Source organism: Gossypium raimondii, chromosome 1, assembly GCF_025698545.1.
Source record: "Gossypium raimondii isolate GPD5lz chromosome 1, ASM2569854v1, whole genome shotgun sequence".
Lineage (NCBI taxonomy): Eukaryota > Viridiplantae > Streptophyta > Magnoliopsida > Malvales > Malvaceae > Gossypium > Gossypium raimondii.
Window position 1 is genome coordinate 40313859 of NC_068565.1, and position 25831 is coordinate 40339689.

The window sequence follows — 25831 nt, forward strand, 5'->3', positions numbered from 1 at the left end:
ATGATCTATGTAAACTATGACCTTTATACCAACTAGATAAGAATGAAATTTATCGAACGAGAACACCAAACCCTATAACTCCTACTCCATGGTGGTGTAATTAAGCCACGCTTCCGATAAAGTTTTACTAGCATAAAATATAGCACGTAGTATTTTTCTTTCCTTTGCCCCAATATGGCTCTCACAACATAATCGTTGGCATCACACATGAGTTCAAAAAGGCAGTGTCCATTTCGGAGCTACTACAATTTGTGCTGCTATAAGTTTTTTCTTTAACTCTTCAAAGGCTACCAAATAATGTTCATCAAAATTGAAACGTCTATTTTACTCCAACAAAGTGCACAAAGATTTAGATATCCTTGAAAAATCCTTTCTGAACCATATATAAAAACCTACATGACCTAAAAAACTTTTAATACCCTTGACACTGGTGGGAGGTGGCAATTTTTCTATCACTTCAATGTTTGCTCTGTGCACTTCAATTCCTCTCTGTGATATCCTATGCCCCGGACAATTCCTTCACGAACCATGAAGTGGCATTTTTCCCAATTTAAAACAAGATTTATTTTTTCATAGTGGCACATAACCAATTCTAGATTTTTCAAACAATCCTCAAAATTATTCCCGAACACAGAAAATTCGTCCATGAAGACTTCAAGAAAATTTTCCACCATGTCAGAGAATATAGATGTCATACAACGTTGAAAAGTTTTCGGGGCATTACATAACCTGAACGACATCTATCTAAATGCAAAAGTACCATATGGACATGTGAAAGTTGTTTTCTCTTGGTCATTGGGAGCTATGGCAATCTAATGATATCCTGAATAACCATCCAAAAAATAGTAGAAAGCTTTACCAGCTAATCTATCCAACATCTAATCAATAAATGGTAAGGAAAAATGGTCCTTCTTAGTTGCCTTGTTAAGCTTGCGATAATCCATACATACTTTCCATCTCGTAACAGTGTAAGTTGGTATGAGCTCATTATTATCATTACTTACCACTGTGACACCTCCTTTCTTGGGTAAACATTGTATACTCACCCATGAGCTGTCTAAAATCGAGTAAATAGTGCCAGCATCAAGCCACTTAATAATCTATTTCTTAAAAACTTCTTTCATGCTCGGATTCAGTCTTTACTGTTGTTCAATGGAATTTCTAAGGCAATCCTTCAATAAAATTTTATGCATGCAGAATGCAGGGCTAATTCCCTTTATATCAACCAGGGTCTATCCCAATGCCTTCTTAAATTGCCAAAGAACTTCTAACAACCTTGCCTCTTGCTCGGGTGTCAGCTCCACAAAAATTACTACTAGCAAGGTACTGTTCTCACCCAAGTAAGCATATTTCAAATGCTGTGGCAATGGTTTAACTCCAGTGTGGGGGTTCCTATATAGAAGGTTCAAGAGGATTGAGGGATTGATTTGATAAATCCAAGGATTCAAAGTTTTTCCCTGGTCTATCCACTATCTACTCGAGTGGCTTTCATAAATTCACTGAATTTTCCAAAACTTATTGTATCACTCTACTAGAGTGGGTCTTCGTCACTGTAAAAAATATTGTGGCAAAATCTGGTGAACTCCTTCACTGTTGTTTCTATCAGCCCAATGGCCTGACATTCATCATTAGCATCTGTACATTTCAAAACATTAAATACATTGAAGGTAACCTGCTGATCATTTACCCTCATGGTCAGCTCACCTTCCTGCACATCAATTAATGTCCTGCCAGTAGGAAGAAAAGGTCTTCCAAGAACAATTGACACATCTTGGTCCGCAGGAAATATAAATTTATCTACTCTTACCAGCACATATTCAATTTTACCTTCCGAATGCACGTAGAATCGATCAGCCAATTACAACACACCGTAGTAGGCCATGCTTTTCAAATTCCCAGTTTTTTGAAAATAGACATAGGCATCATATTTATACTCGCACCGAGATCACATAACACCTTACCAACATAATGATTTCCAATTGAACATGGGATAGTGAAACTCCCTGGGTCCTTCAGCTTCGGAGGTAATTTATATGCCAATATTGTTGTACACCCTTCAGTGAGAGCGACAATCTCAAATTCTCTCAATCTATGTTTTTTTGAAAATATATCTTTCATAAATTTCACCTAATTAGGCATTTTCGTCAAAGCTTCGACTAGTGGTATGTTGATGTGGAGTTACTTCATTATGTCCAAAAATCTTTTGAACTAAATATTCTGCTTAGAATTATGAAATTGCTAAGGAAAAGGTAGAGGTGGTCATCCTTCAGGTTGCTGATATTGTTTTGTCGTGGCTTTCTGGTTGACAACATGATCTGATTCTGCCACAGGATTTTTTTGCTTACCCTTTTTAGGTTCAGTATGTTTTTCAAATGACTCTGGGATCTTGTCATGGTTGTTATTCGAGTTATCCTCTCCTGTCATGGCATCTTGAGCAATGTCATCAAGCTGAGTTATGCCTCTAAAAGTGACGGCTTTGTAGTGTTCCTTCCCTTGTGATATTAAACTCTCGGTATCACTTGACAATGCTCCTTGTGGTCTTGAATTCAAAGCATTCGCTATTTTTCCCACTTGATTCTGAAGAGCTCGGAAACATACAGCCTGACTCTGAATTACGACATCATTCTTGGCCATATATTCCTTCAATAAGGATTCAATAGATGATGGAAGTGGTGAAGTCGATGCCTAACCATGCTAGACATTTTGCCTCAAGATAAGATGATTATAATCGGACGGTGCACTATTGGCATTCTGCCTTGTAGCATTGTTAAAATTCCCCACACCTTGATTATTCGAACTAAAGTTTGGATGTTGCTTCCACCCTAGAATATAATTGTTGGAATATAGGTTATTTTTTCAATTGAAATTACCCATGTAACACACGGATGCTAGGTTTGATGGGCATTCATCAAACACATGGTCTTCACCACAATAAACACATGAAAGCTTTGTTGATTTCATCTCCTGAACTGTAGTGGGCTTCTTCATTATTCTAATCATATTAGCCAAAGAAGATACCTAGGCTATTAACGAAGTGATTGCATCTAGCTCTATGGTACTAGCAACTCTCTTGCCCATCCCAACTCTTGTGGTAGGATATTAATAATCATTGTTGGAAATCTTCTCTATAATTTCATATGCTTCATTATAAGATTTATCCAACAAAGTACTGTTGGCAGAAGCATCAACTACCATTCTCGTATGTGCATTTAACCCATTATAGAATATCTCTATTTGAGTCTAGGGTTGAAATCCATGCATCAGACATTTCCGAATTAAGTCTTTAAATCGTTCCCAAGATTCATATAGTGTTTCATCCTCCGATTTCCCAAAAGATGTGATGTTATTTCTAAGTTTGGCATTCATATTTAGGGGATTATACCGTAGCAAAAATCTTTGGAATTATCATTCCATAATGCCACTGTTCCTAACGGCAAAGCATTGTAGTGTTGGATCTTCTGTGGGTAATCCACTAAACTGTCCTACTATTTGTAACATCTAAAATATTACTGGTTTTAGTTCAAACTACTGAGCTTGTATTTATGGTCTGACTATCCCTCAATTAAGGTCATCCAAAATTGGTACAACATGCTTTCGGATTAGTGTATCTCGGTTAGGATTAATATCTTGACCATTCAGATTATCATTGAGACCAAGATCATTCCCATTCCTAGCCATTTTTCACAATTCTTTCCACCTTCTTTGTAAAGTTATTTCGATCTCTGGGTCAAAAGGATACTCTTTATTAGCTGGAATGTCTCTTCTCATGCACTAATGGCAAACTTGTAGAAATTAAATTAAGTAAAATAACAAAAATAAATTTCACCAAATTGATAATCCGCGATAATGGTGCCAAAAACTTGTCATGTGTGAATGGTATGCGAATTGTGCAAGTATACACATCGAATCAAGTAATAAAATGATAAGTGAAATCGTCTCCACAGGGACCGGATTAGGTATAAAAGTGGTCAAGTTATTATAACGAATTATGATTAATGTTATGACAAAACCAAGTTAAGTACACAGTGGTAAATTAAATTAGTAATGATGTGTGCAAAATCAATATTAACTAATGTTAAAAAATGTGAAGGCAAAGCATGAGTAAAAATCAAGTGGCAATTACGAGCATAATCATGTAAATAATCTACGAGCGCATAAATAAATAATTAAGAATGCTATGGCAAAGATACTACGATAAAGGATTAAGGATCTACGACTCTGATTTAGAAGGTTGGGATTACTAAGAATCTGCCTTTACTTTCAATAATGCCTCAGCCAAATTCCATTCAATCTACTGCTAAGAAGAGACCTAAAGTGACCTGCTTTTTTCAAGAGCTAGATCTCAAGTTACTTGGCCTGTGTCTATAGGCATGATAACCTTGCACTGTTTTTTCTTCATTCTATACAAATACTGCTCTATGTCTAGAGTCTACTGTAAGTATTCGGTTGAATGCCTGTTTGTATCATTCAATTCCATTCCAACTAATCTAACCTTTTTAGAATTAGATTCAGTTTATGGTCATACTACACCCTCATCTATGTCTAGAGAATGTAAGAATACAATTTGGAAATAAAACAATTGAACGAAATAATAGATTAAATCAAATATATGCTTCAACCATTAACAAAAATAAAAGTTTCATCATGTAATCCCAACCCTATGAGATTTATCTCATGGGTATGCAATTAAAATTCAAGTTCAAAATAACACTCAAAATCATTTCACTCAAATCAATTCACGCGAAAACATATTAAGAAATAATGGAATAACTTAGAAAGATGGTTGTCACCAAGTCAATTCACAATCCAATAGCACATAGTCCAAAAGGCATTTGTCGAAATGCGTATGTATCGAATGGGCATGTGAAAGTGGTCTTTTCATGATCATCTAAATGGATTGGGATTTAATGATATCCTGAATACCCATCAAGGAAACATTAATACTTTTTTCCTATCAATCTTTCGAGAATTTGATCGATAAATGGGAGTAGGAAGTGATCCTTTTTGGTTGCGTTATTCAATTTCCTATAGTCAATACACACTCTCCATCTTGTTATGATTTGAGTCGAAATTAACTCATTTTTCTCATTTGCAAAAAATGTCAAGCCACCTTTCTTGGAAACACACTGTGTCAGGCTTACCCTTTAACTATCAGATATAGGATAAAGGATCCCTGCATCAAGCCATTTTAGTAGCTCCTTCTTCACCATTTCTTTTATTACTGGAGTACAACACCTTTGGGCATCTACTACTGGCTTCTTTCCTTCCTCTAGACCTACCTTATGTTGACACAGTATTGGACCGATCCCCTTAATGTAGGAAACGGTCCACCCAATCACCTTTTTATGTGTTTTTAGAACCTCCAATAAAGTTTTCTATTGTCACCCAAATACCCGTATTTTAAATGTCCCGAGAGCGGTTTTAGTTCTAGTGTTAGTCGTTTAATGATTGAAGGGACTATTTTAGCCAAATAAATTTTTGGTTGGCCTAATAGTTCCTTATGCTAATTCCACCCACCTACACGATAAATTTGTTCCAACTATTGCCTCAACAATTCTACGAGGAATTCTTTTTTGATTATTTCTTCCAGGTCAGAGGTATAGGAGTCACTATCACTTGACTACTCATCACTTCTTTCTGAATTATCCTCGTCTATTATCGATTTTTCCTGCTTAGTGACATTCATCAGTTCATTTGCTAGTTGTGGTTTTTTTATTCGCCTCCAGCTTTAATTATTACTACTTCCTCTAAAGAGTGCAACTATCTCATGTGTTGTCTTCTTCCAAACACTACTCCCAACCATAATGTCAAACTATCTTTTGCTATCTTGATCTAAGCCCCCATATAAGTGTTATAGTTGAATAACTAGACCAATACTACCTCCAAGGACTTTTTGAGGAATTGTTTTGAATCTATCCCATGCTTGTCCCAATGTTTCTATTGGTCTTTGTTTGAATTTGAAGAATTCATCATAACTATTTAACACAACAAGCATTGATATGATCCTTCGTAAAAATAAATGTACAAATTCCTCCCAGGATGTAATAGTTTCAGGCGATAGTGCTTCTAACCATTCTCTAGCTTAGCCTCCAAGTGCGAAAGGAATCAATAGTAATTTGATTGCTTCATCTGAAATCCCAAAATACCCAACTGTGCTATAGATCCATTCAAATCATCTAAGGAATGCTATAGGATCCATGTCTGTACTATCACTAAAATGTAAATTTGTGGACACCCAGGTTAGTAATGTTAGATTGACTTCAAAGTAGGAATTACTGATGGTCGATCTTGTGATGCTTGGTTTTAACCAATTCGTATCAAACTTAGTTCATCCGAGGAGTGTTTTCATCCTGTCATACCCAATTTAAAACAATTAGTGCGAATTTCGACACATTAGGTCCATTAGAAAATTAATAGAAAATGTGAATCATATATATAATTCTCAATTTTCCTATTTATCCTACTATTTGTAGAAAATAAAATAAAATTTAATGTCAAAACCTCCTCAGCAACGGCGCAAATAACTTGATTATCGTCAAACGTGCAAATGTTTGGAGTGGAAATACTGTGGCAAGAAGATATATAATAAGACAACGATATCCACAAGTATACGAGTCAAAATGTAATATAGTTTATTTACAACAAAACACTGAGTAAGTATTTTGAGGATCGTACCCAGGGGAGGATGGGTTAAACTTGATATTGTTTTCTACTGTAATGGGTCTAAATAGTAATAATTGAAAATCATATTACATCAAATAATAGTAGAATATAATATCATAAAAATAAACTAAATTGGCTAAAAACAAATTAACAATTAACGAAATCTCAAATAACAGAAAAAAGATTAACTTGCTTTAGTGTTTGTAGTTAACTTCAAAACTCGGGTTTTATTAGTACACAATTGTAGAGAATGAGGATAATGAGTTGATTCTAACAACGAAAATCACAGGAAGACAAATTTGTGTGGATGATAGGAAGTTGAATAAAGCAATGTGGAAGGACTATTTCCCGCTACAATTATTTCATTAGATGTTGGATAGACTTGTTGGGTGAAAGTATTGTTTTTTTCTTAGATGAGTATGGTTGGTTTGACAGATGACCCTTTGACCCCGTTTTGGGCAGAGACGACTCCGATAGTAATTTTGAGGGTTTTTCTTTAAGCTCCTTATTTCTTTTATTTTTAATTTCCATTTATTTCTTTTTAATTGCTATTATTTAATGTTGTTTTAATTTTTAGTTTAAAAAAATATGAATATATATGTAATATATATTTATATTTTTTAATAAAAGGCTTTTTGTTTTAACCTAATTTCCCTTGTTTTTAGTTGTTTTATCTCCTCGGGTTAAAATCTTTAACCTAACTCCACCCTTTAAAAATTCACCACCATTACACGCTAACATATCATATAACACCAGCCACCCCCTCCTAAAAAACTCCTATAACTGCCACAAACATCCATCTCTTAAAGCCTAAAAGCCATCCCTCCCTCTCTTAAAAATATCATCGCCAGCCACTCCCACCATCTTATCCCACCACTCAATCCCCAACTTTTAACCATTTTCGTCACAACAATCCATTATCGCAACTCTATCACCACACCTTACCGCTGAACCTTTCTTGTCGCCGATACCCCCACAACAAATTCACCATCTTACCGTCTACCTTGTTGGCCAATTCTAAACCATAATCGCCACCATCATTACCAAACACCCGTTTTGACATAATCCTACTGATTTTCCATAAATCACAAAATTGCACACCAGTTGTTCGTATAATGTCTTGTAAGAGAAAAAGCTTTACATCCCAATTCGATTATCTTCAAAACCGATTCCATACCGAAGAAGCAAGTGAGACGTTTGAATCCATCTTTAAAAATTAATCGATGCTCCTAAACAAAAGGTTTAGCTTGATGAATGTTGACTGTACAACAGTGTTGCCAATCATTTGGAAGACAATATATGCATTGAGATGGAATTTATTTTGTGATGTCAAACCACTTCTGGAAGAAGAATTAGTTCGGGATTTCTATGCGAACCTGACTTCATCCACTACATCAGAGGTATATATTCGAGGAAAGAAGGTAACCTAACTTTGGCTTATATTAATAAACTGTTTGAACTGCCTAACATCAAGGACGATGATTATTCTTCTATTTTGAAAAATGTTGATCGTGAGATGCTCAGAGAAGTTTTACAGTAAGCTAAAGTTCTTAGAACCAAATGGATAACTTCAAATTTTGGTAATCACATTTGCCAAAGGGAATTTCTAAAACCAATAGCAAAGGTTTGGTTTTATGTCCTCTGGTTTAGTTTTATACTTATCTCACATAGTTCCACTAGCTTGATGGAACGAATTTTCTTATTGTATGATATTATGACAAAAAGGTCCATTGATGTCAGAAGAATCATCTTGAAAGAAATTCAGGATTGTGCTGCAAAATGAGTTGGTTGTGCTTACTTCCCATCATTAATCACTCTACTATGTCTAAAATCTAATATCCCTCTGAAGATAGAAATTAGATAAAGATACACCAAAGGATGTATGATGGATGTTGATATTGCTAGAATAGTGGGTAATACTGCTAGAAAGAAGCAAGCAGAACCAATGAGTTAACCAACCAGAGAAGAACCGCCTGATTATCTAGACATGTCGAAATCTGTAAGGCTCTAAAAATAGGTCTAATAGTTTCGGGTAAGTTTGCCGAGTTTCGAGTGAAAATTAGAAATTAATTGAGTTAATTAGAAATTTATATTCTTAATTAGTTACCTTAATTTCATCTAAAAAATTGATAAATAATATTCTAGAAAATAAAAATATTTTTATAGAAATTAGTTTTATGGTTTTAAATCCTGTTTGGGTAAAAATAAATATTTTGGGTTAAATTGGAATTCAAAAATAATTTAAAATGGGGGTTTAATTGGATCATTTACAATATTAATTAAATGAGACTAATTTGAAAAACAACGGAAATGTGTAAGAGGTTTTATATCAAATAAACCATATTTTTAGAATTTTGGAGGGAAAGGAGCAAACTGTAAAACAAAGGAAAATGGAGAGTGGCCTAATGACAAATTCCCCAAATTTTGAAAATCAGGTAAGGGTTTTCATTTTTAAAAACTCTGTAACTACCTCACTTTTCACTAATTTTTCACCCGAATTGAGAGTTTTTTCTCTTTTTTTTTACTTGTTTATTAAACCAAATATTAGAGAATAGATTTAAACCTTTTCTCTCCCAAAATTCTTCCTAAAATCTTTGGAAATAATTTCCAAAGTAAGGAGAAAAGTGATCCGAATTTCTTCAAGCATTTTGATTCAAACTTCCAAATGAATGATTTGAGTTCAATTGAAGGTAATCCTCATCACTAAAATTTTTGTAAGTTTATTTCAATCATTATTTGTTAATTAAATTGATTATAATGGATTTTCAACTTTAATTTCTTCTTTCTAGAACTTGAGGATCAACAATGGTGTATCTTTAATTTTGAGTTGGAATCCAAGTATTAATGGATTTCTAAGCTTAAAATAGGTCTAATAAGAGGTTTTAATCTTAAACCAAAAGATCAAATACATTTTATGAATCAATTTTGAGAAATTCAAATTTGATAAAAACATGGATGATTTTTCAAGAAAATTATGAAACAACTTAAATAATCAAATTAACACTTAGAATACATGTTACTAGGAATGAAGATTAGAAGCGTTTAAGGTGCTAAAAAGGGAGTTTAGTTGAATAATTCCATATTTCAGCTTAGTTGTGCAACATCGATAAGGTAGTTTAGAGCAATGATTTAGATTCCAAATTTTATGTTTCTTCTTGCTATTGTTAGTTTGTAATGTATACTTTGTCCCTGTTAAAGCTCCGCATCAAGAGGAGGAATGTGAAAATCAAAATTGAAGCTCAAACTAGCTTATTTGAACATGTTTTTGCTTAAAGAACTAAGTCTGGAGGTGAGTGATATTAAGGGCAATTTGGTAAATTGGCCTGATTATGTGTTAAATTAAAGGTTTAATTGGAGTTATTAATGACTTAATTGCATATTGGACTGTTGGATTAGTAAAAATAGGTTTCATTTTATAAAAGAGCAAAATGGCAATTGGTTTGGTAAGTTATGTATTACGTTTTTAGCATGATTAAATTTTATGAAATAAATTGATATTTGGAGCATGAATTGTTGATTTATTGAACATTTGATAAAGGTGTTCTAATTGGTATATGAATATTGGGAAAATGATATTTGTTATGCTTAATTTTATTAATGTTAAAATTGCTTAGCAACATACTTTTACTTGCATTTTAACATCCTAAATAAAGTGATTAAACATCAGATTCTATGCCTTGTGTGCATGATTATATTGGCAACATTGCATGATGAATGCATTGGATATAGTTACCATGCCATAGGATTTGTGATTACTCACCATTATTTGTGATATTGTGAGCATATGGCTCTTGGTGGACTAATTTGTTTGGTGTAGATAAGGAAGTGTTGAGCTTGAGTCTCTACTCATCGGGTTATTTGATACACTATAAGGGAGCGTGTGGCTTTGTCCTGCTCAATTCAGAGAATTGTATTTGATTTGTGGGAATTTTGAGTTCCATTTATCCAATGTATGATCACACGTTTACTTATTGCCATAGATGTATTATGCCTGTTCATCAGGGATTACCGTTAGAGCGTTTGCGAGCTGTAGGTGGTAAGGAATTCCGAGGAGTTAGGGGTGGAGACTCTACTTGTGCTGAGTATTGGTTAGAAGGAGTTGTTCGTATCCTTGGTCCAATGGGATGTTCTCACGAGGATAAGCTCAGATGGGACATGTTGTTGCTTGTAGATGAGGCTCATCGTTAGTGGATGACTGTCGACTCTGGTACTACACCCGAAAGAGTGACTTGGAACTCTTTCTTAGAGTCTTTTTGGAGCAAGTTTATGGGAGACTGGCATCTGGAGGCAATGAGATGCGAGTTCATGTATTTAGTCCAGGGTACTTTGTCTGTGGATGAGTACGAAGCTGAGCTTGTGCATTTGAGCAAGTATGCGCCTGAGTTGGTGGCTCACGAGGCGAGTCATTGTAAGAGTTTCAGGTTTGGACTAAACCGTGAGATTAAGTTGTATCTGGTAGCATAATCTACTGAGGCCTTCGATGAGTTGGTTGAGAAGGCCTGTACTTTAGAGGAGACTTTGGGGGTGGAGCCCAAAGCTGTTTCTGCTGGTGCTTTTAAGAAGACGTCTGAGTCTAATAGTGGATCTGGTCAAAAAGGTAAGAAAGGTCGTTTTGGGAGGTCAAGATGACGTGGTGTTGCAAGCTGAGGTCAGGATAGGTAGGTCGCGAGAGCTTAGGCTAGTACGGGTGATCAAGGAGTTGTTACATGGTTGTTATGTGAGCATTGTGGTCATTTTCATCATGGTGAGTGTTGGAGAATGACTGACACTTGTATTGTTTGTAGATCGATGGAGCATCATGTTAGTGATTACCCAAGGAGAGCAGTTGTGGTTCGAGACCAACCCATTGCTGTTGTTGTTGCTATTGCACCTGCTCCGATTCGAGGGAGGTGTCGTGGTAGAGGTGATGATGGTAGAGGTTTTGGTCAGTGTGGAGCTGCTCGGGGTGGTAATAGAGGTCTAGCCAGGGTTTATGCAGTTAGAAAACCCCGAACTAGAAAGGTCACGGATGTCATCGCAAGTACTTTCACGCTACAATCTTTTCCTCTTCTAGCTTTAGTTTATTCGGATGCTACGAGATCGTTTATTCTAAGTGATGTAGTTAGAGAGTTAGGGATTCCTGTAGAGACATCTAGGTTGGGTGTTACACTTAAAATCCCTCTAGGTGATAATGTAGTGGTGGATCGGGTTTACCTTTGTTGTCCTCTAATGGTTCGAGGACAAGTGTTTCCTTTAGATCTTTTAGAATTTTCATTCTGGGGGTTTGATGTTATCCTTAGGATGGACTGGTTGACCGAGCATCAAGTGAAGGTTGATTGTGAGGCGAAGATGGTGCTTTGTGTTGCGCAAATGGGTCCGAAGTTAATGTTGGAGAGAAGTTCGAGTTGTTTTCTAATGTGATTTTTTTGCTTAGAACCGAGAAGTTGGTCCAGAAAGGTTGCGAAGCTTATCTAGCCTATGTCCTGAATGTTGATAGTAAGGAGTTGAGGTTGGATGAGATTCAAGCTGTCTGTGATTTTTTAGATGTGTTTCCTGATGAGTTGTCTGGTTTATCATTGGATAGAGAAGTTGATTTCGGTATTGAGTTCTATCTTGGTACAACTCTGGTGTCAATTGTGCCCTATCATATGACACCTACGGAATTGAAAGAGTTGAAGATTTAGTTGCAAGAGTTGTTGGATAGGGGTTTCATTCGACCGAGTGTGTCGTTATGGGGAGAGTCGGTTCTGGTTGTGAAGAAGAAGGATAGGACTTTGAAGCTATTCAATGATTACCACCAGTTGAATAAGTTGACCATCAAGAATAAGTATCCATTTCCGAGGATTGATTATCTGTTTGACCAGTTTAGGAAAGCTTCAGTTTTCTAGAAAACTGATTTGAGGTCTAGGTACTATGAGTTGAAGGTGAAGGAAGCAGATGTTATGAGGACGGCTTTTAGGACTAGTTATGGGCATTTCGAGTTTCTTGTCATGCCATTTGGATTAACGAATGTAATTGCCACATTTATGGACATGATGAACCATGTATTCGGTTCCTATCTGGATTGGTTCATTGTGGTTTTCATAAATGATATATTGGTGTATTCTCGATCGGAGGATGAGCATGACGAGCATTTGAGAGTGGTTTTTCAAGTTTAGCGGGAGAAGCAATTGTATGCTAAGTTGAGCAAGTATGATTTTTGGCTTCGTGAGGTGGTTTTTCTTGTTCATGTCGTTTCAGCCAAGGGTATTGGGGTTGATCCGAAGAAGGTTGAGGCGATCTTAGATTGGAAGCCCCCGAGGACTGTGTCTGAGATCAGGAGTTTCTTAAGCTTAGCTGGTTACTATCGCCATTTCGTCGAGAGTTTTTTGAGTGTTACTGCTCCGTTGATGGAGTTACTTCAGAAAAACTCTGTCTTTGAGTGGACTGATGAGAGGCAAAAGAGTTTTGAGAAGTTGAAGTCAATTTTGACTGAAGCGCCTGTATTAACACAGTCGGAATCTGGTAAGGAGTATGTTGTTTTCAGTGATGCTTTTTACACAGGATTGGGTTGCGTGCTGATGCAGGAGGGAAAGGTAGTTGCTTATGCATGAGTGTAACTTTCCGACCCATGATCTGGAGTTGGCTGCTGTAACAAATTGTAATGTGTTTATGCAAGTATACATAGTCGTTTAAGTAATAAGTAAGTAAAAATGAGTTACCGTCTCCACAGGGGATTGTATAAGCTTAAAAAATTAATTGCAAAATTATAATTAACAATTTTATGTAAAAAAAACTCAATAAATTTGGATAGTGATGATTAGATTAATTAAATGCAAGAGTGATCCCTAATGCAATTTCTAATCTAAATGTAATTTACCTAAGTGTATGAATGAAGGCTTTAGAAACAAAAACAATCAACATTAAATGGGCTAGGATAATTATATTAATCAAATCAACTTACTTTCATCATGCTAACATGTTCAGAATTACTTCTATAGCAACTCTATCTCTTATGGGTTTGGAAACCAATTTAAGTCCTCTCGGATATTTTACTTAGTTAAATATGCATGTTACTGATCATATTAGACTAAGGGTTTCTTAACATTTATGTAAGGTCACAGGGTCATTTACGTTTGCAACAATTTAATTACATAAATCTAAAAACCATGCAAGATAATAGAGCTAACTAAAGATATTATGAACCTTAACTTAGTCGGTTTTAATGACCTAAATTAACATTGCACTTTTCAATTATGCATCTACTAACCGTCGTCTGGTTAAGATCGCTCAACTAATCTGAGTTCACTCAATCATGTATGAATGAATTGCATCATGATATTAATTGAAAACATAATTGACTGAGGCACAAAACATGTTAACATGAATTAAATAAATCTCATTAAATTAATATAATCATCCGAGCATATAGGAATTAAAACTTCATAGTTGATGTAAAAAACATAAAACACAAAGCAAACATGTTTAAAATAAATGACAAGAGGAAAGAGTTTGCTCAGTTCAGTAGCCTTTCAAATCTATTCTGACTAATGTGCTCAACTCTACTCAATTCAACAGCCTTCGGATCTATTTTGACTGAAGCGCTCATTCGTTTTGATTGAAGATTCTTTTGCTAAGGGTTTAGAAGGTAGCCAACTAAAGAGTGTTATTAACAAAGCTTTTGAGGGTAAAGATGGGAGAGGGGATAGACGGCTATGCAAGGGAAAAAGGGAGAAGGAATTGAGAGAAAACTAATGTGAGTGAGAGAGGAATGTTGAGTGATGAGGGATGATGGAAAAGTAAGGAATGCCAAGGTATTTATAGGTGAAGGTAAGGGTTTGAGTTTACTAAAAATAGGTTTAAATTTCCTTCCTTCCCTTTCTCATGTGGCCGGCCATGCTTCAAGGAAAAAGGATGACCAAGTCTTTTCAATTTGAATTCGAATTTCAAGCTAAAATAGCTATAGAGTGGACGATTTCAACAGGGAAGTTTTTAAGCTAAATTCTGATTATTTTCCAATTGTAGGGACCTTCAATTAAATATCCCAAAACATATTTTGGGCAGCCAACATCAAGTGCCGAAATTGGGCTTTTAACTCCCCTTGTTGGATTGTTTTTCTTAGACCAATAACTTAGCAAACATGTCAATCTTTTATGACATTTCTTTACTAGGTCAAATAGCCATCCTTATGCCCAAAATTTCTTGGTCTTGCCATCCACATGGATAATTTGTGCATGGCCATCTTTTATTTATCTAAATCATGTCTCCAATAGCCTACCTACATAGTGAAAAATACATGCATTAATAAATTAACATGAATTAATATAAAATATGCATGAAAATCATGTACTTAAGCATAATTTCACATACTTTCTAAAGTCATGTCTAAAATTACTAATTAAGTAAAATTCACTTATTTCAATACTAATTACTCGAGATAAACATAAAAATTAAGTAAAAAGGTGGAAAAACATATAGAAAAACCCTATATAATTTCAAGCTTACAACTATTGTAGTCTTTGAACTCAAGATTTGGCGTCACTACATGTATGGTGAGAGGTGTGTGATTTACACCGACCACTAGATTCTTAAGTATCTCCTTACCTAGAAGGAGTTGAAATTGAGACAGAGGCATTGGATTGAGTTGCTGAAGGACTATGACTATGTGATTGAGTATCATCCATGAAAGGCGAATGTTGTCATTGATGTCTTGAGTCGCAAGTCTTTAGTTGACTTAAGGGCAATGTTCACGAAGTTGTCAATTTTCTAGGACGGTGGTTTGTTGACTGAGATTCAAGTGAAGTCGACCCTTGCGCAGCAGATTCAAGAGAGACAACCATTTGATGAGAGTTTGGCGTGTCGTATCCATCAGGTTGAGTTGGGTGTTCTTGGAGACTTTGATCTCAATTCTAATGGTGTTCTTTATTTCTGAGGTCAAATGTGTGTTCCAATGGATGAGAATCTGAGACACTTGATTCTTATTGAAGGTCATAGTAGTCCATGTGTTATGCATCTTGGCAGGAACAAGATGTATCAGGATATTTGGGCTTTGTATTGATGGCCAGGGTTGAAAAAGGACGTAGCTGATTTTGTTACTAGATGCTTAGTCTGCCAAAAGGTTAAATCTGAGCATCAACATCTGTCTGGATTACTTCAACCAATTAGGATTCCAAAGTAGAAATGAGAGCGAATCACAATGGATATTTTTTCGAGTTTGCCAATGACTCCATATTGAAAGGATATAGTTTGGGTGATAGTGGATTAGTTTATGAAGTGTGTGCATTTCTTACCTGTGCGTACGACCTTCAATTTGCAACATTTGGAGTTCCAATTTCTATCATATGATCGAGATCGACGGTCTACGTTGAGATTTTATAATACGTTGCATGAGGCTTTGGGTTCGAAGCTTCACTTCAGTACAGCATATCATCCACAGTCAAATGGTCAGTCTGAAAGAGTGATCCAGATTCTCGAGGATATGCTTCAGATTTGTGTGATCGATTTTCGTGGCAATAGGGATCGTCATTTGTCGTTGCCTAAGTTCACGTACAACAATAGTTATCAGAAAAGTATTCAGATGGCTCCATTTGAGGCACTTTATGGTAAGAAGTGTAAAACTCCACTATGTTGGCTTGACATGGAGGAGTAGAGGAATTTGGGTCCCAATTTGGTTCATGAGATCGAGGACAAGGCGAAACTTTTCTGTGAGCGATTGAAGGTTGCTTCAGATAGGCAAAAATCTTATGCTGACTTGAGACGTCGAGATATCAAATATTAGGTTGGTGATAAGGTGTTTTCGAAGGTTTCACCTTGGAAGAAGGTTTTGAGGTTCGGGCAGAAAGGTAAGCTCAGTTTGAGGTTCATTGGCCTTTACGAGATTATTGAGCGAATTGGATCGATTGCTTATCATCTTCTATTGTCGCCTGAGCTTGAGCTCATTCACGATGTCTTTCATGTTTCCATGCTACGGAAGTGTAGATCGAATCCTTCCTATATTGTTCCTGTTGAGGAGATTGTGGTTCGATCTGACCTTTCGTATGAGGAGGAACCGATTGCAATCCTAGATTGTAAGGTCAATGTGCTACGCAATAAGACGGTTCCATTGGTGAAAGTTTTGTGGCACAACCATAAGACTGAGGAAGCTACTTGGGAGTTGGAAGATATCATGAAGTGTCAGTATCGTACCTATTTGATTTAGGTAGATTTCAAAGACAAAATTTCTTTTAAGAGGGGGAGAGTTGTAAGGCCCCGAAAATAGGTCTAGTAGTTTCAGGGAAGTTTACCAGGTTCCGAGTGAAAATTGGGAATTAATCTGGTTAATTAGTGATTTATATTCTTAATTAGTTAGCTTAATTTCATCTAAAAAATCGATAAATAATATTTCAAAAAATAAAAATAGTTTTAGAAAAATTAATTTTATGGTTTTAAATAATTTTTGGGTAAACATAAATATTTTGGGTTAAATTGTAATTTAAAAATAATTTAAAATGGGGGTTTAATTGGGTCATTTAAAATATTAATTAAATGGGACTAATTTAAAAAAATAAGGGAAATGTGTAAGAGGTTTTATAGCAAATAAACCATATTTTTGGAATTTTGGAGGGAAATGAGCAAACTGTAAAACAAGGGAAAATGGGGAGTGGCCTGATGGCAAATTCCCCAAATTTTGAAAATCAGGTAGGGGTTTTCAATTTTAAAAACTCTGCAACTACCTCACTTTTCACTAATTTTTCACCTGAATTGAGAGCTTCTTCTCTCTCTCTCTCTCTCTCTCTCTCTCTCTCTCTCTCTCTCTCTTTTGCTTGTTTTCTTAAACCAAATATTAGAGAATAGATCTAAACATTTTCTCTCCCAAAATTCTCTCTAAAATCTCTCTAAATAATTTTCAAAGTTGGACAAAAAGTCATCTAAATTTCTTCAAGCATTTTGATTCAAACTTCCAAATCAATAATTTGAGTTCAATTGAAAGCAATCCTCATCTCTAAACTTTTTTAAGTTTATTTCAATCATTATTTGTTAATTAAAGTGATTATAATGGATTTTCAACTTTAATTTCTTCTTTCTTGAACTTGAGGATCAACAATGGTAGATATTTAATTTTGAGTTAGAATCCAAATATTAATGGATGTCTAAGCTCAAAATAGGTCTAATAAGAGGTTTTTAATCTTAAACTAAAAGATCAAACACATTTTATGGATCAATTTTGAGAAATTCGAATTTGATCAAGAACATGGATGATTTTTCAGGAAAATTATGAAACGGATTAAATGATGAAATTAACACTTAGAATACATGTTATTGGACTAGGAATGAATATTAGAAGCGTTTGAGGTGCTGAAAAGGGAGTTTAGTTGAAGAATTACATATTTCAGCTTAGTTGTGCAACATCGATAAGGTAGTTTAGAGCAATGATTTAGATTCGTATACTTTATCAAAATTTGTATTTCTTGTTCCTATTGTTAGTTTGTAATGCATACTTTGTCTCTGTTGAAGTCCACAGCAAGAGGAGGAACATGCAAATCAGAATTAAAGCTCAAACTAGCTTGTTTCAACACATTTTTGGTTAAAGAACTAAGTGTGGAGGTGAGTGATATTAAGGGCAATTTGGTAAATTAACCTTAATATGTGTTAAATTAAAGGTTTAATTGGTGTTATTAATGACTTAATTGCATATTGGATGGTTGGATTTGTAAAAATAGGTTTAATTTTATAAAATAGCAGGATGGCAATTGGTTCAGTAAGTTCTGTGTTATGCTTTTAACATGATTAAATTGTATGGAATAAATTGATATTTGGAGCATGAATTGCTGATTTATTGAACATTTGATAAATGTGTTCTAATTGGTACATGAATATTGGGAAAAATGATATTTGCTATGCTTAATTTTATTGATGTTAAAATTGCTTAGAAACATGCTTTTACTTGAATTTTAACATCCTAAATTAAATGATTAAACAATAGATTTTATGCCTTACATGTATGATTATATTGGTGACATTACATGGTGGATCCATTGGATATAGTTGGCATGCCATAGGATTTTTAAGTACTGACCATTATTTATGATATTGTGAGCATATGGCTCTTGGTGGACTAATTTGTTTGGAGTAGATAAGGGAGTGTTGAGCTTGAGTCTCCACTCATTGGGTTATTTGAGGCATTATAAGGGAGCGTGTGGCTTTGGCCTGCTCAATTAGGAGGACTGTATTTGATTTGTTGGAGTTCGAAGATCCGTTTATCCAATGTATGATCACATGTTTACTTATTGCCATGAATGTATTATGCCAATATAATTGATTGATTGTACCAATATAATTGAATGTTTATGTGTTAAAAGATGATTTTACATGCCATGGAAAAATTGATTCTTAATTCTTGAAATAGCATGTGATGTTATGGTGAAATGTTAACATGTTGTGACTGAAAATTTAATGCTTAATTGCTTTGATTTATGCATGATTTTGTGCAAATTACTTGATATTTTTACTATCATTCACTGAGTTTTTTAGGCTCACACCCTCACATTTCGTGCAGAGAATTTTCAGGCGTAAGGAGTCGAGAAGCGAGTGCAAGGGCGATCCAAGGATAAGGCTCGGTAATGGCTTAAGAAATTTAATTTAGAGACTATATAGGGGTATTGTAATGTTTTTGGGACTAGTGTTATTTTATTTGTAATGGAAATTGGACTTTAAATTTTGGGCTTTAATTTTGGTGATTTTATAATATCTTTAATGCACAATTTTATGTTTAATTGATGTTTGAGTTAAGGTATGTTGATGAGTGTTCGTACGGTGGTTGATAACACGGTGTATGGAACATGTATTTTATACTAACAATGTTTAACTGAAGCTTACAATGGAGTGGATTGCTTGCGACTAAGGTATGTAGCTTGTGTGAATTAATTAGGTGTTTGTTAAGCGAGTAATTTATTTGTTGTAAATAAATTAAATTGGAGATGTGTAGATGCTTATGGTAATTAATTGTAACTATTTAAAGTTTCATGGGTAAGTAAAATATGTACAATTGGGAAATTAAAATGAATTTTTGACAAAATAGGTGCAGTGGTTAGTACACGGGTGTGTGTCTTTTCACACGAGCGTGTAGGTTTTTGGCGGTTTGATTTTTGGTTTTTGTAATCTAGTATTCTAATTTGCTTAATTTATAATTTTGTCCTAAAAGTTGATTAGATTAATTGAAGCCTTTAATGATTGGGAAACTTGGTAGTATTTTAGGGTTAGGCTTGTAACTGTTAATATTTGGTAGAAACACTCTTAATTTTTAGTTTTGAAGATGTACTAAAAGTTTGTAACAGTTACGATTTAGTCCCTGATAATAAAACTTGAATTAGACATAGTAAATGAACTCGAATTAAGCTGAAATTTTTAAGGTTGCACAATTTAACTAATAGAAGGTCAGTAACTATTAAGAAATAAAATCGGGATTGTTTAACCTTAGGTGGTAAAATGACCAAAATACCCTCAGGTTAAAATACTTAGAAAAAGTTTGAAAATGGTTCACAAATTGCTTCCGCATTAATAAATGATAGTTAATTAGTCATAAATGAGGTGTTATAAGGTTGGGGTGTGTGTCAGGTAGTCGTTAGCTGGAGAGTCGCTTCGGTGGCTAATGTAACACTTCGAATTCAGTCCGATCCATCTCGGTCGAGTTTGGGGTGTCACAGAATCGATTTTTGAGCCAAAACCAACTACCTATCTTGACTTCGCTACTCTAATCAAACATGTTAATCCAGGTTGGACCAATCCGATACCCAGCTTTACATCATCCAACATTGCTGCAAAATCGAGCCAATCTGCAATCATGGACATGCTTCATCACATGCGTCGATAGTAGCAAGCTTATTGGAGATATGCGAGAATCTGAGACGACTCAATAAGGGGTGTATTTAGAAAAATCTCACGTAACTTGTTTGACTTTGTGCCTGAATTTCTAGATTTTATCTTTGATCCATGGACTCTAACTCTGGATATTAGGCACAATGATTTCACCACTTCTAAAAGAGGAACTAGATGCAAAGATGGTTATAAAGAAGTGGAAACAATATTGGATAGCAAGGATGCTACCAAATAAATAAGGGGGTTTTCTTTTTCTTTAATATTTTAGGATATTTTAGGTTTAATTACTCTTAATTGTATTTCCCTTTCTATACAATAAATATTAAGTTGCAATTATGAATAAAATTGAGCAAACTTGCACATTATTTTTAAATTCATGAAAAATAAGAAGTGTGTAAATAGGCATGTGCATTTGCATGTCTAGAGTTGGCTTTGGCTAGGAAAGGCTTGGAATTTAAATAGCCAAAATTGACTCACCTTCTTTTCCTAGGACCATAGCTGGTGCACAGTTCACATTCACTTCTTCGATATTGTCCCTTCTATTTTATGTTTTAAACTATGAAGACATTGTTTCTTTCTAGTGGGGGTGACCAAAAATTAAACTTTTTTTGAGATTTTTTACAAAAATTAATTTTTCCATCAAGTTGTGTTTAAGTAAAATATTGCTCAAAAAATTAATTTTTGCTTAATTATGTTAGATTTAGTATATATAAAATTCTATTATTTCAATTATTCTTATGTTAGCTTAATTATGACAAAAATGTTAAACTTAGTAATTCTGTATAAGGGCTGCCATGAAAATTTTTAATTCCTTTGAAAAACTAATCATGCATGAAAGTTTAAGTCTTTAGATTTGACTTAGTAATTTCCTTGAGGTGAAACCCTAGGAGGCATGGTAATTTAAAAATGCTTTAGACAAATTTTTGTTTGGATTGTTTGGGCCTTTCAAGCCAACCTTAGAAAGAATTTTCCCTTGAAAACCTACTTTAAGCTGTATGGCTTGATTTCCTCTGAACCTTACATTAATGAGCCATCTTTTATTTAATATTTATCTTTATTTGTCCCAAACCTTAAACTCAGTTCATCCTGAATATTCTTGTGTTTAAGTTTGGGGGAGTTAGAGAGAAGTACTGGATGCTCAACACAAGTACAAAATGTTAAGGTACATGTAGCAGTATGCTCAAGAAAGCATCTTTGCTTAAAAAAATAGTTGGATGTACAAACAGCATATTTACTCAAATTGAAAAAAAAACTAGGTATTTTTGGGGATAATTGCATTTCGGAGGTTCGAGGTAAGGCAAGTCCAAGGTTTTAGCCTAAAAATTATCTATCTTTTTCCTACCTTGACCCAAGCCACATTACAACCATATTAAAGACCTATTGATTTAGATTTTTGTGCAATACATTAGTGGAGAGGAATTTCTGAGCTCAACATATGAAGGCATAATTAAGCTTTAGGATTGTTGCTTAACTTAATCAAGGGAAATAAAAACTGATTAGAAAGCACTAAGTACACATTTGTTAAGGGAAGGCATTCGGTACATATTTTTGTTGGCATGTTAATAATTGAGAGTAATTGAATGATACATGTACTCAATTTACATGTTTACAAAATTTTTTATTTTTGAGCATAATTTCACTAAACACTTTACTATGGGAAAGAATGATTTCGTTTGAAGGAATCTTGTAAAAATGACTCCTTGAAATCTATTGTAAGTTACCATATGTCATCACTCAAATTGAGAAATGAATTAAGTTCAGGGGTGTGTTGACACTAAAATATATAGAATTTACAACACTTTCTGACGAGTAATTCATGCAAATTTTGAGTTTTTGATTGCAAATTATGTAGTTTTATTACGAATTTATAAAGTGGATGAAATTAAAGTCAATTTTCTATTCTTACTTAATTATATGTTGATTTTACATATTTTTTCCAATTTGCAATAGTTTGGTGCATTAGAAAAAAAGACAGTCTTGAAGCTCACCTATTGATACTCAATGTTATGTATTTTCACAGCATAAGCCATGCAAACATGGGTTGATAAAATCATCAGCATGGGATGCCCCAAATTGAGTTATTGGACTCTTAAATTCACTTTGACCTAGTTCTCAAGTGGGTCACTGAAGTGGACAAGCTTGCTACTAAGAATGAGGCCCAAACAATCCACTAAAGGAATGAAGAGCCTAAATCAGCCATGGGGTGATAAAATTATCCAAAGAGACTTGGTAAACCCCCAAATCAGCTTCTAAAGTCAATAACCAAACTCCCTTTCCAAAAAACATGTTAATCGTCTGCTCTTTCCACCCTCTCTCCCTTGAATCAAGCATGAATCTTCCCAAAATAGCAAACTATTCATCCACCTTCCTTAACTCAAGGGCCAACCACCTCTAAGAGAAATTCAAGGAGATATCAAATGCTAAAAATAGCAAAGACTTAAAGGGACTCTCAAGTATAAATAGGGGAGCTAAATTCACTTCTCATTATCAACTCATTCTTTATTTCTCATTCCTCTACACGCATCCATCTCTTTTCACTTATTTTTCTCTCATTTTCCATTCATGAATTTCCACTTGAGCGAGTATTTGTAAGGTCTTGAGAGCAGCCATTTTAGGTAATATTGAGAGCTTCTAAGCTTGCTAGTCACGGCAAAAAAAAAAGAATGAAGGAGGAGTAAAGTGAGTAGTGCCACAGAGAACACCTAGAATCAACTTCTCTTTCCTTTCATTCTTTTATTTTTGTTCAATTCAAGAAACATGATTGTAACTGAGTTTTCTTCTTTGAATATAATCATGATTGCTTAATTTTGTTGGTGTTAGAATGATTTAAATTCTTTAGCTTATATTATTTAACTCTATTATAGATGTTCTATGCATTTTATATGTTTATTCATTCAAATAAAATTATGAACATGTTTCTCATGAATTTTGAATGAAGGGAAGCAATTGAATTAATTATTTAATCTGAACAAGATTAAAATTAAGTGACACAATATTTGAATGGTGTATTTTAATCATTTAGTGATTGAATTAGTAATAATATTGAAATAAAATATTGTTACCATGCATAACCTTTGTATAATGTTTGCTTATGAAATTATGAGTTGATTAAATATAGAAGTATGCTAGATAAACTTTATAATTAAATAAGTATAAAATTATAACTTAATTAAATAGGGTTAATAAATTATTAACTTGTCATGGAATCTCCGTAACGCTTTTAACATTGTTTAAATATTCTAAGTTTGGAAGGATAATTATTCTAACACATGCATGCTATTGTGATTAACTCTTAAGAACTTGCATCATTAATTATTATGTGTTTATTTTATTTGTACTTAGATTAATTTTTAGGGTAATTAGATTAATTAGAAAATTCATCACACTTTTACTTGTTTTCCACAACCTAACTTGCCAAGTGATAATTTTCCAAATCCTAATTCACATTTACAGTTCATGTGAAGACGATAACTTTTACTTACTACATTATTACTTGTCAACGACTGTGTACACTTGCACATCATTCGAATTATTTCGAGACAAGCACCTTGTATCCAACCCGATCGACGGGTTTGGTTACAAAATGTCACACCATCTCTGAAACAAATTATAAACAATTTACAACTAAATTTTATGACTAACCTGACTAAAACAACCAAATATGCCTTATTTAATCATACTTAACTTAGTTCGCATATTGACAATAACATCTTAACATGTTTAATTAGTTGGTCTACTAAACAAAAATACAACTATAAACTTCTAGTTTAAAATTCTTAACAAGCAGACTTATGAAAAATTAACAATAATAACTTTAATATTTTGAATAAATTTTCTTCGATGAAAATTAAACACTACAGTTCATACTTAGTTACAAAAAAAATTTTGACCCTGAGGCTCTGCCTCTAGTTGACCCCACTTTATGCATGTTACAATAAGAACACAAGTTCACCTAAGATTGAAGAATTCTGGCTTAATCCCTCTTCAACTCCTTATATAAACTATTATACATGGAAAACATAGGAAAAACTAAGTTCAAATGAACTTAGTGAGTTAGTGTCATATCATACTATTTATGAATTTATAAGATAGAACTTTATGGGTCTGATCTCCTGTTTGACATCACTTGCACTAGTATAGTTCGCACATCTTCCTAGCGTACTCTTGTCCTCCCTTGCGTTGACTTAACTTGAGAATTTGCACACTTTCTATATTGTCACAATCCTCCATTTCTATTGCTCATGCTATATGCTACAATGCGGATTGATTTCACTTACCCATTTGTACTAATTTCATACAAGAAGGATTATTACCTCATTCGCCAATAGAACATATGCAATTACCTTAGCAATTCTTATTATTGCAGATTAATGAACAACAGATTTATTCCAGAAAACTCATACATAGAGATTCACACTTGGAGAATTTTTACCTGCGGATTACACTTAAAGTGTAACACCCGTTACCCGAGACCGTTGCCGGAGTCGAGCATGAGGCGTTACTTGACTTAACTTAAAAGTTCGGGGCATAAAAATTTACTTTTAAAAGTTATTTCACTGTTCATAATAAGGCTGTCCACCTGCGCAGCAGTCACTAAATTAATTATAACTCTAGCTACGAAACTTAAAATTTAGATCTGTAAATTTTTCCTAAAACTAGACTCATATATCTTTTTACCATAAATGTTTCAGAATTTTTAGTTCAGCCAATTAGTACAGTTTATTAGTTAAAGTCTCCCATATTTCACTGATCGACTATCCTGACCTCTCGTCACTAAAATTCAATTATCTCATCGTACAGACTTCATATGGTGCTTCCACTTATTTCTAGTTAAAACATACTCATTAAATAATCTAAAAATGTAAATTATAACTCAAAACTCCTTTTTTACAATTTTTAATGAATTTCTAAAGTCAAAATAAGGGACTTCAAAAAACATTCTAACCCTATCTCACTAAAATTCAAATATCTAAAAATATATAACTCTTCTGCTTACTCTATTTCTTTCATGTGAAAGTAGACTAATCCAGCTTTAATTTCATATCTCACTCAGCTTCTAATTCAATTTCCACCATTTTTGGTGATTTTTCAAAGTTACGACAATGCTGCTGTCCAAAAACTGTTCCATTAAAATTTTATTAATAATTTTTTTAAAAAAAATTCAATATAACCCCTTTATAATTATTTAACCTTCCCTGCAAATTTCAAATTACAACCAATTTCAGTATTTCAACTAATTCATTTAAATACTAATAAAGTTCAACCAATAAACCATTCCAAGCTAAAAACATGTATATTTCATTGTCTAACACAGCCATCACATTCAGATTTACTTTGCATTCTTAATCATTCATAC

At 34.1% G+C, this 25831-nt stretch overlaps 1 non-coding gene across 1 annotated transcript; it reads left to right on the top strand.

The window, feature by feature from the left end:
- The first annotated feature begins 3250 nt into the window (after nucleotides 1–3250).
- On the top strand, nucleotides 3251–3357 carry LOC128032877 (small nucleolar RNA R71). Its single transcript, XR_008189222.1, has one exon. It is a non-coding gene; the product is annotated as a small nucleolar RNA R71 (small nucleolar RNA).
- The last annotated feature ends 22474 nt before the right edge of the window (nucleotides 3358–25831 follow it).